The sequence below is a fragment of the Oryzias latipes genome, chromosome 1 (genome assembly GCF_002234675.1).
Source record: "Oryzias latipes chromosome 1, ASM223467v1".
Taxonomy (NCBI): domain Eukaryota; kingdom Metazoa; phylum Chordata; class Actinopteri; order Beloniformes; family Adrianichthyidae; genus Oryzias; species Oryzias latipes.
Genome location: NC_019859.2, coordinates 34697136 through 34710488, shown reverse-complemented (window position 1 = coordinate 34710488; position 13353 = coordinate 34697136).

Here is a 13353-nt window from a genome sequence, read left to right as displayed (position 1 = left end):
ATGAAACAGAAATATTTTAACCCTTGTGCTATCTTAGATGACCCCATCCTTACTTTGACGTGTTATTCCTACCATGACAAAGGTGGATAAAGGTGGGAAGATTTCATGTAATCCATGGACACCAGTGAAGATCACAAATCATTGAAGAAAAAAGGTTCAGCGCACTGTCTAGTGGGTCTAGATGACCCAACTCCCAATGTTAAAGTGCCTAGGATAGCACAAGGGTTACAGCCACACGAGCACAGAGAGTAAACAACAAACTTTCACCACATTTTCATCTAGAACTATTGAATTATTTCTATGTTTGCAGGTACGACTGCTCTTATTTCTGCTCTTCTGCTTCAAAAAGTCTTTCTCTTTTTTGCAGATTTTATTGAGAAACCTGAAAACAACCATTTTTAAGCAGGCACGTCCAAAGTCCGGCCCATAGGGCAAAAGCGGCCTGTGTTCAAATTTCTGTTGGCCTTCAGGTTTTCATAAAATCAATACAGTGCGCTTTCCAAATACAGTGAGTACGGTTTCTTCATTGTGATTGGCTACATTATAAATTATTTTAAGCCTGTGACAACAAGCTGTGGTTGACTTTAGAGCCTTAAGGGCCAAATGGAAAGAACAAATGTATTTGTTTCTGTGATCAAAACCAAAACACGTTCTGATTATTTTCCTGTTGAGATAATTTAAAAGTAGAAGTTTACGGCGAGCTTTAACATTTCTTATAAGCTCAGGTTTAATGTCGACACTTTTCTTTTCTTCCAGACAGACCTTTCTGTATTTTATTTCTGGTCTTCAAATATGAAATGCAAAGTCATTTTTGGTGAAGATGTGTTTCGAAAAACTTCTGTTTCATGCGAAGAAACAAAAAGCATCCCATTGCAAAACTAAATAAATAATCATTAAATAGTTCACTTTTATTTAATGTCCAATTATAAGATATCATAGAATGCTGGCTGATTGGTTGGCCCTCACACATTTTCACCGCTTTGCAAAAAAACTAGGATTTCATGCTGCTCCAGAGCAAAACTTTGCCCAACACACTCAAACCTGCAACCTGTATTTACTGAGAACTCATCAAGGCCCTAAAATGAAAGTAAAAACCAGCTGAGTTGGACCTTTTTTGGACCAGAGGTTATGGTAACTGAGGGTTTTGTTGTTCCCTGGATCTGTCGCCTCTCACCCTCAGTAATGAATGGAGAGTCCTCATAGACCCTCAGTCTGACCCCCAATAAGTGCCTGGAAACATGAATCGCTGCCTTCAAAGAGCAGCCACTTCCTGAGTGTGGCCCTTCTCACCGAACGTGTGAAACGAGAACATACTCCGGACTGGAAACCAGTGAGACCAAGGTGAGGGCCCCTCCGCCAGCCCCCTCCGCGCTGAGCGAGACCTCCGGCTCACACAAGACACAATTACTCCTAATTATTCAGTTTGATCATTGGAGAGAAAATGCACAAAGAAAAAAGGTCTAATACGGATCATCAAGTGTTTGCTTTTTATTGTTTTGAGAAGTTTTTTTGAAATGGAAAAATTGCCTTTTTTGTGGTTCTTTTTAAAATCCCAGAACCAAATTGGATATAATTACCTCATCAGACTATTTTCGGTCATCATGAAATCCTGATTAAGGGGCAGAAGGAGCAGAAAGTGCGTGTCGTTTTGCACCTGAAGCATCTTATTAATGGTGTCAGTGGGTGTAAGTGTGCACTTTTGCAGGCTTCCCCACACAGGACACAATCAACTGCAATTAATCTGATCAATGGAATGTTAAACGGCATACAGGATATGCTGCGGCAAGACTAAGTGCCCTCGAGCCCCATCGAGGATATTCAAGGTGATGGAGAATAACCATGTCCCCTTCTCCTCAGGGGGCTAAATCTCCCCCATGTTAAATAAATTAGTCTGGGTGAGTACCTGGACTTCCTATAGTCAACTGGCAACCTTTTGATCTCTAACTACGGCAAAATGGATCCAAGCTGATGAATTTGTTGGGCTGGGTTATGATTGATTATGTGCGTGCTCTGGAAGGAAAGAACTGCCAAACTTTATTTTGGGGCAGGTTTTTTCCCCCCCTTTGGTTCTGGACTGAGTCTCCTACAGTACTTTTAGATGTTTACAGAGATGGGCTGCATGAGAGCAAAAGCGTCACAAGAAGTACGAAACAGCAGGAAGTTGTGGCTTGGGGGCAGGAGGTGGGTTGACTTGGACAGAGGCCAGATTTGACCTTAAACAATGACTCTAATGAATGAGGCTAACATGATCTTGTTTGAGGCTGAAATGATCTTGGCTGGTTCCCACAAAGAGCCAAGCCAGAGGCCGTCCCACTGAAAAAGGTAAAACTGAAACACATGGCAGGTGTGTACTTGTGGTTTGCTTTGACTTTGAAACACTTTTGACTCTATTGCTGCTTTCTTAGCAGCTATTTTGGCACAAAATACCAACAGCGACAGTTTGCCATCTTCTGTCGGACCACCTGACGGCGGCAACGGCTGGCAGATGGCGTTACATCTGAATGAATCAATCTCATGAACAGAGAAGCTAACAGTCTGAACCGTCAGCTGCGTTTCCATTGACTAAGAAAATGCTCAAATTGGATTTTCGATAATAAATCCGCCTAATGGAAACACGACTATTTCGAAAGGTTTTTGCGCTTGGAGGAGGTAGTATTTGTCCGGATTGACATATGCCTAAAGCTGCAATTTTTTTTTCTTTTCGAATTTCCCAAAATGGCTTCACTCGTAGCCCCTCCCACGTGTAAGGAACTCCCCACTCCACGGCCTGAAGAAGACGCCAACGTCTCCTTTGATAAATGATGATGGGGAATAAAGAGCCATGGCTGAAATATGAATGTATCTGCTGTCAATCACACCTCAGTCAGTTCTTTTCACGAAATGCACTGAAAGTCATGGTGTGCCTGAAATGACATTTGGCAAACCGTCAATGTTTTTGCTTGATGATGAGCTTCATCCCGGCCCTCTTGGAGTTGTGAAGCACACAGCTGCTGCTGCTGCTGCACAACACTGTCTGACTTTAAAACCATCCAAGAATTAAAGAGAAAGACAGAGAGCACTATCTCTCTATGTGGAATCCGAGTTTGTGACACAGGATCCAAAATGACCACCAAAATGCGAGTGTTTGAACAGGTATAGGTCATCAGTTATGGTAACAGTCTTCCCAACATTCACCACTGAAATCAGTTATTTCTCTCTCTTTTGGACCTTCTCACAGATTTGCCTTAACAATTTTTTACACACTAAAATAAAAAATTTCCTGACAATTTGCGAAATTCTATTCCAATTAGCAAACACCTCTGAAGATTTGCCCCACCTGACAAATCATCTGCTTCACCCCTTTTGCTAAACATTACACACAGTAATTTGTGAAGCTCTACACACATTTTTACACCTTAGACACAGATTAGGATCGTGAGGTCACTTCCTTTTCATTTCAGAACCCATCCATCCATCCATCCATCCATCCATCCATCCATCCATCTATCCGTCCATCCGTCCGTCCATCCATCCATCCATCCATCCATCCATCCGTCCGTCCGTCCATCCATCCATCCATCCGTCCGTCCGTCCGTCCATCCATCCATCCATCCATCCATCCATCATCCATCCATCCATCCATCCATGCATCCATGCATCCATGCATCCATCCATCTTCTTCCACTCATCCGGGAGCAGGTTTTGGGGGCAGCAGTCTAAGCAAAGATGTCCAGACTTCCTTCTCCCTGGCCACTTCCTCCAGCTCCTTTGGGGGAACCCTGAGGCGTTCCCAGGCCTGGGACTTCCCCGGGGCATCCGCCCGTTGGGACATGCCCGGAACACCTCCCCAGGGCGGCGTCCAGGAGGAGGCTGTAGAGCAGGTCGTCCAATGATCAAAGGGTTGGAAATAATGATGCTTTGAGTCTTTTTAACATGTTCTAGTGGCACTTTTATGATAATGAAGGACATTTACAAAGAAAATTCAGCTAAAAAAAATATCATTTTTTTGCATTTCTTTATTTAAATTTCTTGAATCAGAAGCAGATGGAAAAAAAATTGATAAAGAGTGTATGTGTGTCCGAAAATATAGGGGGAGGCACAAATGCTCCCTGTTCTGAACTCTTCACAACAAGAAGGGGGGCAGTTTGTTCCACTCCAACAGTACCACCCACAACCTTTAGGCGATGAACTCCTGACGCTCTGCAGACACTATCTCCTAGAAAACGATACAGGTTTTTGGATTTTGGCTAAAAACTGCATAATCAACTGGGAACACTTTCAGAATGGGTCAAAATATGATTCCAATGGGACTTTTCATCCTAGATTTTCTCCTTCCTGCCCTCCGCCAATTTTCAAGCTCACACCTTTTTGACCTTAAATGTTTGATCATGCAGGGACTTGCGTTTCTTCAGTTACTGCATGTGGACAGACTTGTGTCTCTAAACGTACCCCAGATGGTTGACAGTGTTCTTCCTCAGCTGCAGAGGACCAGCTGACCCATTGATACAGAAGTTTCTTTTGCATCAATGCTAGGTTTAGTATTAGCGATGTGTCACAGCAATATTTTGAGTAGTATACCTGCATTTTTTCTAAATTTTTGTGTAAAAAATCCACTGGCTTTTCATTTTAGCGCCCGCCTTGTTGGACCACCTTGTGTGGCAGAAACATGCTTAGTTTTACTTTCACACATGCTGGTTTAATTTTGAGATCCGACCACTTACTTTCTATGTTTGAGTTGAGCTGCAGTGTTCCAATATGCCTCCCAGTCTATTCATTACCTTGACAAACACCAGTGAACAAAGAACCAAATCTAAATGGTCTCCTTGCCTGAGCATCTTTGGTTGCAATTATCCCAAATGTTCACTTTTGCAGTACATGTTTTCACTTTGGTATGAAAGTATTTTTTGGCTTTTTTCTTAATGATTCACAGGAATGTTCAGACATCGCTGTGTGTTTTCAGAAAGCGTGTATCTCTGCCCAAAGATGTCCTCACTGTGAGCGATGCCTGAAAGGGAAGCTCAAATAGAGGGAAATGCCCTCCTCCAACTCCCTGATGATTTTTGCCCATGCACAACAGATGGCAACGCACGATTTCATGCTGCTCACTGTCCATGAATAGAAGAATGTTTAGGTTCTTACATAAACAGGATACAATTATTAAAGTCCCACTCCAATCATCTTATTTTATCTTCCCAGTGGTCTTTATTTATGATTATGCGGTTTTTAAGACATAGTTACTGCAGAACAGTAGGAGTTCATCAGAAATCAGCTAAACATTTCCGGCTAAAAATGTTTTTGAGATCTCACGGAAGCAGCCATTTTGAACTGAGCAGGCAAAGCTTTCTACTGCCCCTACTGGAATAAAGATGAACTACAGGGCAAAAAAAAACATGAACCAAGTTGTGTACAATGGGTTTGTAACCCTTGTGCTATCCATGGCACGTTAACATTGGGAGTGGGGTCATCTGGACCCCAAAAGACAGTGCGCTGAACCTTTTTTTTTCAATGATTCTTGATCTTCACTGGTGTCCATGAAATCTTCTCCACCTTTATCCACCTTTGTCATGGTAGGGAGAATACGTCAATGTAAGGGTGGGGTCATCTGGACCCCACAAGATAGCACAAGGGAATGTTGCGATCATGCTTTCAGACATGCATGTATCAAATATGATACGAGGGCTAAGGCAGGTTTTTAAATCTTGGCATTCTATGATCACAAAACAATATGTAAAAAAAAAAGTACAAACATTTTTAATGGTGACAGACATGGAATATACATTAAAAATCTTCTTACATTTGGCGAATTGTATAATTCACTCATGCTGTTTATTCAATTTTTAAAATTAGCATTATTAATATAGTCAAATAAAAACCTATGTATTTTATTTTAAAACAGCCAATTGGCACATTTATTCATGTATGCATGTGCTTTTATTTATTTTTCATATCAATATCTAATTTAGGAAAAGAACAATGACTAAAAGGGATAGAACTTTTCACTAATTGACATGATCGCAGCTAGTTCTGCTCCTCATGTATCCACTAGCTCAGTGGCATTCACACTTTATTTCTCTTACAGATTACAACGTGAATATTTGGACCACGACTTATTTTCAGGTGAAATTTTCTTTGAAGGTGTCTTGTTTTGCTTGTCTTTATGTTGTACAGCTTTCAAACACGTGCCGCTTTCTGAATGCAGCCTTTGGAGTTTCTCCTTATTACTGTAGGAAATCTGGTTAAAATCAGCTTCATTTATCAATGAAAACACTGTATTCCTCGAGAATATTTGACTGTGAACCAAAGCACTGAAGCTACTTTAAGAGATGTTTTTTCAAGCAAGATAAACCTCATATGGGTTAAGTGGAGCGTGACATGCACTTATGAAGTTTAGAATGTGTGATATCATCCGTAGGACACGACTCGTTACACAGTTTTGATGAGCTGATGAATGAAACACACTCGCTGGCAATCGCTGAAGCAGTCAGGTTCTTCAAAGAAACTGCTTTTCTGTCTTTGGTTAGACAATAGTTATACTGTCTGAAAGCAAAAGCTCAGTCCATTTCTGCGATGAATGCAATCTTTTAAACCAGGTTTGTAAACAAAATGCACACAACTGGCAAGGCAACCCATTTTAATGCAGAGAAAGAAGTCTGATCCCCACCTGGAAAGCTGGAGCAACCCCACCAAAATTTGACACTTCCAAAACTTTCAGCATTCCACAAGTGAACATGAGGCTGAGCTGTTGAGATCAACTAAATGTTGTGGTTTTGTCTGTTTCTAACTACTGCTGGCTTTACTCGGGACTTAAATACAAAGATTTTTGAATAAGTTGTGTGATTTTTTTCTTTTATTGCAGTCTTAGTCAGGTGTGATGCAAATCAAAAGTCTGAGTTCTAGTTTTTCACAGTGGCATGACTGTTGATTCAGAAACACTGCAATGGCAGAGAAGTTTCCCATGATGCATTTTAATCCCCAATCGGAAGCATTTTTTAAAGCTTCCCTGCGAATGTTTGGAGACAACATTGTCGCTGCATTTTTTACCTTCTCTTAGAACATTGGAAAGCTTTTGCAGAAACGCCGTTCCTGCTGTTTACAGAAATCAAGGAAACATGACACGGCCAGAAGCAGGAAAAAACAAGCTTCACCTTAATGCAGACCAAAGGTGTGAAGGGACAACATGTGTGCAGAAGTGTGCATTCATGTATTTTTCTGTGTGTGAATGTATGTTTGTTTAGGGGTGTGTGCATTTATGTGGGTGTCTGTGTATATATATCCATGTTTGTGAGTGCACATTTGTATGTGTTTGGGTGTATTTATGTGTGTATGTGTTTTTTGTGTGTTCATGTTTATGTGTAAGAGGAATTATACGTGTGTGTGCATATGATTTTGTGTGTGTGTGGGTGCATGTTTGTTTGTCGATGAGTGTATTTGTATGTGTGCGTTTTTGTGAGTGCAAGTTTGTGTGTGTGTATGTGTGGTGTGCGCATGTGTGTTTTTTGTTTGTGTGTGAGTGCACATTTGTTTGTGTTTGGGTGTATTTATGTGTGTATGTGTTTTTTGTGTGTTCATGTTTATGTGTAAGAGGAATTATACGTGTGTGTGCATGTGATTTTGTCGATGTGTGTATTTGTATGTGTATATGCGTTTTTGTGAGTGCACGTTTGTGTGTGTGTATGTGTGGTGTGCGCATGTGTGTGACGGTGCAGACGCCCTGCTCTTCACTGAGCTGTAGTGTGACTTACTTCCTCCATAAACTCACTAAATAAAAAATAAATTCCTTCTGATCTACTTTCACTGTCAACACCTTTCATCCTTTTATGTATGAGACCCCCCCTCCCCCATCAGCGTTACTATGGAGATGACCAAATGCATATCATATGCATGCATGAGTCTGTGTTGCTGAAGCGCTTAGGGCTGGGCAGCCGGCAGAGCGAAGGAGTGGGGTGAGTGCGGCGCGACACACAAATGTGTTCTACTTAAAATGCTAATTTTACATATTTAATGCCAAAGAGCAATTCCTATTGGGACATGTGCAGAGAACCAGTGATGCGGAACCAAAAGGGGTAGAGCACTTATGCACTCAACTGTCCAACAGGAAGGGGGTGGGGGAGTGGAAGTACAAATTCGCTTTTCTTCACTTAACTCATTTATTCATCTGTTTTAACCCCCACACACTCCTGCCTCTCAGCATCCTAAGACTCCTTATATAATTGTTGTGTGTGTTGAGACAGAGGTTCGTTGACACGACGCCAAACAATTTGAAATCCCTGACGTGAAGCCAACACTCCACCACACTCGGTAAACTCATGTTCTTCAATTATAAATCCTTTTTTTGGCCATTCGCAACAAATAAAAATAACTCATATCCTGCATAAAAAGTTTAGACTTCATAGAATTTCTTTGAGCATTTTGATGTCAAATCAATTCATAGAAATACATAAAAAAGCAAAAAAAAACATCTTACTCATAATTTCTGTTTGTGTATTCCATAAATTCACAGGGAGACTTCGGGGGTATTCAGACTAGAAAAGACTTTTGGTCCGGATCGAGTCCTGAATCTGTCGTTTGGTCTGTATTCAGAATGCCTTCAACCGGATATTTTTGTTTCGGACCATAGCTTGTGAATAAAACCATGTGACTAAAGCTCTCTTCATTCATTGGCCATGAATTATGAGGACGGGGAAAAGTAACTAGAGAAGAAATTATGGAAGTCCTGTGCGTTGCAGTCCTTGTTGGGACCAACTTTGAACGCCAGCATCAAGGTCCGGTGCAACCCTTTTGATAATTTGGTACGGTGGAGGCGTGCTGCAAGGCGGTTACTGAGGAGACGGCAGCTATGATGGTACGCTGATAAGTGTTTGGGACATGCAGATTGTTGGGAAAACGGCGTGAAGAACAATGTCTTTCAATTAGTTCCAGTGTCTCATCATTGATGCACTACTGTGTCTTGTAATGCTTGGCTACGGTGCTTTTTTTGGTCTAGTTGTTGCGCTCCGAGCACGGAGACTGATCAGACTGAAAAAAACCAAAGCTCAGTCCGATCGGAAATGAAGCGAGACCAGCTAGAAAGATGGGTCCGAATGCGGTTCCCGGTCCCGGAGCAGAGTCCCCTTGGGGGTATTTGTTCTGGATAATCTGGAAAAAGAGTGTCCAGTCTGAATACACCATTACAGACACCAACAGATGCTGCCAGCAACACAAGTAACATTACATTGCACGATGCTTGGTTGTAAAACAAATTGTTGTTGATTCTTTCCTAAATTTAAAGTGTTTTCTCTTCATTTAGATGTCTTTAATACTTCTAAAAAATGTATTTCAAAAATCAGCATGTGACAGATAACTTTGACAAACTAGTCGATTTTTAATAAACAAAAGGGAAGTTTCAGACATTTTCTGCCATGGTCTCATCTTATGTTTAGTAAGCTCCTAAAGAGCCACTCCAATCAAAATTGTGTTTTTAACATGTCCCTGTGGCATTTTTCTCATGATGGAAGACATATATAGAATATATACAATTGGATTTGTGAGTAGTGCTAAGGGTCCTGCCCAAGGCCCCCTGGAAATCAAAAACCTGGTTTCCCGTGTGTCGGTCCAACACGCAGCCAACTGAGCCATCCAGCAGTCTGCTGTTCTGTAGAAACCATGTCCTGGAAAATTTTACTGGTTTTTTCTTTCTTAACCCTTGTGCTATCCTAGGCACTTTAACATTGGGAGTTGGGTCATCTAGACCCACTAGACCAGGGGTGGGCAATTCCAGGCCTCGAGGGCCGGTGTGTCTGCATGATTTCCAGATAGTCTTGCCCTACTCATGGCTGATTACCTGCTTCAGGTGTGTCCAGCCAATAATCTTGCCCTACTCATGGCTGATTACCTGCTTCAGGTGTGTCCAGCCAATTAGAACATGCCAGAGCAGGGTATGCTGGAAAACATGCAGGAATGCGGCCCTCAGTGCCCACGTCTGCACTAGACAGTGCTCTGAACCACCTTTATCACCTTTATCCACCTTTGTCATGGTAGGGAGAACACGACGATGTAAGGGTGGGGTCGTCTAAGATGGCACAAGGGTTAAAACAGCATAATCAAAATGAAAAGACTGCAGGAACGCTTTGAAAATAGATCATTGTGGAGGGTCGTAGAGAGAAGTGGGTGCATTTTAAGGGGAGCGCAGAGGCATCTTTCAGTTGCCTTGTGGGACATCATGAAAATGATGTCCCATTTTCATGGGGTTTCATATATATATATATATATATATATATATATATATATATATATATATATATATATATATATATATGTATATATATATATATATATGTGTGTGTGTGTGTGTGTGTATATGTAAAACATAATATGGCATATTCTGTAAAGTAGCAGTGATGATTAGATAGATTTTTTTTCCGTTCCCAGAGGCCAGACAACTAAAGGTATGTTTGAGGGTTTTTGTTACGTTTAAATCATTACATTGAGGTACTGGATTGTTGAAATCCATATAACAAAGAGAAGTAAGGAGAGTTGGTTGAGTTTGAAGATTCTACTGAGATTTGAACGCACCCAATTACACCATAGAACCCTATGGACTCTTATGTCCTTACAGTCTTCAATAAAATAAATTGTAACAAAATGGAAAATATGTAGACCAACACAAAAGATTTATGAAAAAAAAAATCTGATGTGACCAATTCATTTGACATATTTTGTACACTAACTGAAGTGTATGGATATTTTGAACATTAGAAATATTTTCCACCTTTAAAAACTAAAAGCCAGACAAAAAAACAAAAAGCATCATACAATGCCGCCCCACCGCACACCCACCACACAGAGATTTTGTGTGTGCGTAGATGACATCATAACAAACAATAAATCACAATACATCATGATGACATCATTGTCAAGACATGATGTCATAACGTGCCCTTACGTTTGACAATTGTGTCATCTATTACATTCTGACACCATATTGCATGTGGTGATGTCATAACGTGTCAGATGACATCCTTGTCAGAAGTTTATATATAGGAGTCATGTTGTCTGCCAGATTTAACTTTGAGATTCAAGGAGATCAGCTATTGCAAGCATCTGAAGATTGTTTGGAAAATGTCGGGAAATCAGAGAAACTACGCGACTAACCCAAATCAGGGATTCTACCGCCCTCACGGAAACCCTCATTTTGGGCAAAGAAACCACCGGGTCCCATTCAACCCGGAATATCCCCCCCTTGGAATGCACAGCCAACATGCACCAGTCCATGTCCCCCACAGAAACCCAAATTGGGGACACAAAAACCCCCATGTACCCTTCAACCATGTTCCCACACCTCTGGGAACAAACCGCCCACATCAAACACTACCCCCCCACCAAAGGAACCCTAGTTGGAGACACCCCCATGTTCCCTTCAACCCTGCATTTCCCCCCTCTGGACGGCAACACCCACATCCACCAGTCCATGCCCCACAAAGGAACCCAAACTGGGGACACAAAAACCCCCATGTCCCCTTCAACCGTGTTCCCCCACGCCAGGGAAGGAACCCCCAATATTCACCAGCCCCTACCCCGCACACGAACCCTAACTGGGGACCCAAAAACAACAATGTCCCCCACAAACCTAATCAAGAAAATGTGGCTGCCAGTGAGGACCAGGCATCAATCGAGAAAGCAGAGGACATAAAAAAAGAGATAAGCGACTTGAGAAATCAGCTGATGGAGAAAGACGCTTATCTTTCTAAACTGAAGGAGGAAAAACGTGCGGCCCGGAGGGATCGTGGGGATAAGCTTCATAGGCTCAACGTTAAAAACACAAAGCTGGAGAGAGAGGTCAAGTTTAGGATCCACTGTGAACATAAACTGGTCACTCTGAAAGAAGAACTGACAGATCTCAATGAAGCTGCTGAAGCGAAGCAGCCAGAATGTGGGGAGAGAGAGAAAGAGGCTCACATCCAGGCATTGAACAAACTGGCACTGCTGAAGAAAGAGCTGCAGGAAAAAACCCTTTACAATCTGCAACTGGCACAAAGACTGAAACTTGAAGAGGATGCAGAAAAAGATCTGAAACAGAAGATGGAAGAGATCCAAATCCCACTGGAGACTGCAGTCAATGGGATTTCAAGGAAACCTGCACAAAGTTTCTCTGCGAATAAAGTCCAGCTTAGTGTTGAAACACAGAACAAAGTGTCAGAACCAGAGAAAGTAAATAAGCAGGTGGAGGCTGAGGAATCTGGCATGGTCTTAGCACCTCAGGATTTAAATGGATGGCCACAAAACTATCTCTCCAAACCGGAAGTGGTCTTGGAACAGGTGGAGTATGAGAGAACTGACGCCATCATAGCCCCTCAGACTGAAAATGAAGAGCCACAAAATGCAGCATCAGAACTACATGTGGTCTCAGAACAGGAGGAGGCTGAGGAAACGGACACCACCATCCTAGACTTTCTGGACACTGGTGAAGCTCAAGGCCTCGAGATTTCTCAAGAAGAAGTCAGCCCCCCATCACCATCAGACCCTGTTCCAGCAATAGAGTCAGGACATGAGGACAGGGAAGAACCAGAAGCTTTGCCGTCTGAACAGAGCGGAGCAAAAAAACCATCACTGTGGAAGCGCTTCAAAAACCTTTTGAAGCCACGCCACAGAAATCAGAGAAACAAAGAAAACCAGGGTTAATGTGACCGAGAATTTGTATTTAGTTGTAGGAATAGTCTTTTAATTAAGATAGGGTTTAGTTTTAGTCACAATATAGTCTTGTTGATTTTGTTAGTTTTAGTATCATTTTAGTCGACTGAATTAGAGTAGAGATTCAGTCGAAACAAATCTAGAGTCAAAGGTCAAAAGTTGTCATTTCTGCAAATGAAGCATCAACAACCTAAAAAACTAAACACATTCAAAGAAAATAAATTATGATTCCATCACAATTATAATAAATGTCTACACATAAAAGAAGCCTTCATTGAAGAGGTAGTCAAGTCTTATACGTTTTTCTAACATTCAGTTCTTCAGTTCCTTTTTTTACTTCTTAAAACCCTTTTCTATACCCCCCCCCCCCCCCCACACACACACACACACCCACACACAAAATCTCTGTGTGGTGTGTATTTGCGGGGGGGCGGCATTCTATGATGTGTTTTATTTATTTATTTATTTTTTGTCTGGCCGTTTTTAAAGGTGGAAAATGTTTCTAATGTTTATCACTCTGATTTAGGTCAAAGGTGGAAAAGTGCTATATATATAAAGTTTGATTAGAAATCCAAGGAATGTAAATAATAAAGATGTGTGTGTAATAGAAAAATGTTCCTGAAATAGTCCATAGTCTTTAGGCAGTTAGGCTTTAGGAAGATGATGTCTTTATTCTGGTGGGATAAGCTCGGACAATAGATGAATAAA